Consider the following 2887-nt stretch of genomic DNA (forward strand, 5'->3'; position numbering starts at 1 on the left):
ATCGATTTCTGACCTTACCCCAGAATTTGGTGTGTACACTTTTGTACACTATGACAGAACTTAGTCTGTGAGTATAATTCAAAGTTACTGTTCAAGTCAGCCAGGCATGTGTGACTTTTTCAGGCATGTGTGACTAATCATAGGCATTTATTATGTGCTTAGTTGCCTAGATGGTATGTCCTAAGCTAGAGCCTTTAAAAACATTGTTTTCTTGATATTTGGTTGTTCAGTTAAAGCCTTTACATATCTTTCATCAGTGGGACATGAATAAAGAATGAAGTTACTTCAGAATGAGTCTGGCACAGTCCCAGGACTATGGAGAAGTTAGAGGCAGGAAGGAGAGTTCAAGAACGTTATTTCTGCCTGGAGTGGATCTCCAATGTGTGTGTTTTTTATTTTCCAAAATTAAATGAAAAAGCAGCTGTTCTAAGGACTCAATCATGTGGCAGGACATCACTGTAAGCTTTAGTTATTCAACACCCAGCATCTGCTTTATATGCTGATGTTTCAGAAGCACTCATGATGGTTCATCCTTGAATCTAAAAGACCAGAGTTGGACACACAGATGGCATCCCATTGGTGTATACTCAACACCCACACCACATGCAGTTTTGTCAAGATTCTGTCACAAAGCCAATGTGTCTTCTTTGAGAGCAGCCATTAGAAGAAATTGTTTTTGTCAGCTGCCCAATGGAGCAGGCCAACCTCTGCATGGGCAGTCCATTTGTTTTCTCTTGGGAGTGGTCCCGGATGTTTCACGTGTCCACTGTGAGGCATGTGACAGACATGCCTTAGAGAACAGCACTGTGCTGTGAGCCAGGTGGTAGCCAGAAATTAGTGTGGGCCTCAGTGAACTCTGTGAACCAGAAATTAGTGTGGGCCTCAGTGAACTCTGAGTCAATATCTATGCATAGAAGCCCCTGCACTGGCTGCTGCAAACCTCCCAAGATCCACAAATTCAGCATGTCCCAAACAAGAACCATGATACGCTTTTACAAACTCCTTCTCTATGTGCTTCCTGTCCTAGTCACTGATACCACCATACATCAAGAAACATGGAAATCTCTCCGGGGTCTCTTCCCTTACCCCTGAGGATCCCATCAAGTTCTGCCAAATCTTCTCAAATATATCCATTTATCTCTATCCCTAATGTCATAGTTCAAGTGGGACCCAATCTCCCACCTGAAGAAATCTGACACTTTCCTAACTGGTCAGCCTCATCTGCTGCTCCTCCACCTGCTCTCCACCCTAGTCCAGGGTGATTTTTTAAAACACAAATACATCACTGCCCTGATGAAAGACTTCCACAGTCTCCCACTAGTTTCAGGACATCAATATCCAAGCTTGATGTGGTCTGCGCCTGTAATTGCAGCTTCTTCTTGGGCCACACAACCCCAAAGTCTTAACAAAAAAGTCCTGCTAGCTATGGTCTCATCCACCCTCCTTCCCACTAGACATTTCTACCTGCTATTCCTTCTGTCTGCAATTGGAACTTCTCAATACCACCCCCATGTGTTTTATTATGGTAAAATAGAAAGAACTAATAAATACAATTTTAACCATTTTAAGTATACAGTTGTGTGGCATTAAATACACTCATGTTGTCGTGCAAAAAATGCAAAACATGTCACTAGTTTGCATGTCACTCTTTACAGGGACTATGCTAATCTTCTCTGTATTGTTCCATTTTTAGTCTGTGCCACTGAAGTGAGTACTCATCCTCTTTTCACTATAAAGTCTGACTCATCCTGCAGATCTTAACTTCAAGTCAATTATTCAGGGAAGCCTTCCAAAACCAGGCCCATCTCCTGTCAGACAACCCCTTGACTGCACAGTACCCAGCATGAGCGACATGAGCTCCGTGAGGGCAACACTCGAGGCCAAAGGCGGTAGGCACACAGTAGCTCAGTGCATCCTAGTTAAATGAATAAGTGAATGAATGAATGAGTGAATGAATGAAGAAATGCAATTCTACCCATAGGAAAGACCACCTTGGCACTTTTGTAGAAAGCCATGTCTTGACATGGCTTACATTGTTTTGATCTCCATTCCAGTGTAAGATCTTGGCTTCCACTTTGGAAAACTAAAACCAATATTGGGAGAGGGTTTTTTTTTTACCTTTTCTCAAACAGAAAAATTGCTATTCAGACTTCACCTTTCATAAAAGAAGAAAACATGTAGTAATTTTTAAATCCTGTGTTTTAATTTAATTCTATTTATCAGGGTTTCAAAACTACTGAATCTAGACTCAGAGCTCTGCAGCAGTTTGTAATTTCTAAAAACTAATGCAAAGTAGAGCTTATTTTGCATAAGCCATAAAGCAAAGTAGAGCTTATTTTGCATAAGCCAGAAAGTAAGCCTGATCCTGCCCCACAACATTTGCATAGAAGTCTCTATCATCCATCAGGGTTACTAGTGGGGTCTAGAGGTGGCTTTCCTCAGAACATGGGGCTGTCTGCACCCAGCATGGAAAGCTTGTCATGCTCACCCCCAAGAAACCTTGCTATGGGCCAGAAATAGCAGATCTAGGCTTTCATGGAACCAAAGGACTCCAACCCTTAGTTACAGCTAGAACAACTGTCACTCACATTACCCTTCACACTTTATGTGTTATTCATAATACCAGGAGCTAGGGATCAACATCATCATCAACACAGTACCCTAATTTTACAGATGAGGGGAAAACATTCAGAGGTCAAGTAGCTGGTCCAAGATTTTTCAGCTGCAGCTGGACCAGATTTGGCATCTAGTTTTGATGCCAAAACCCTTGCTTACTCTTTTCATTTCATTTTTCTCCATATGACATTAACTGCTGCATTTTTAGAGGCAACTTCTATTATAATGGTGCCCTTGAAGTGGGATAAATAATGATTCTCTGGCCACTCTG

The 2887-nt window shown here is 41.8% G+C and overlaps 1 pseudogene; it reads right to left on the minus strand.

The window, feature by feature from the left end:
• Positions 1-1611: 1611 nt before the first annotated feature.
• LOC122917883 lies at positions 1612-1712 on the minus strand (annotated as a pseudogene).
• Positions 1713-2887: the final 1175 nt, after the last annotated feature.

The sequence above is a fragment of the Neovison vison genome, chromosome 9 (genome assembly GCF_020171115.1).
Source record: "Neovison vison isolate M4711 chromosome 9, ASM_NN_V1, whole genome shotgun sequence".
NCBI lineage: Eukaryota > Metazoa > Chordata > Mammalia > Carnivora > Mustelidae > Neogale > Neogale vison.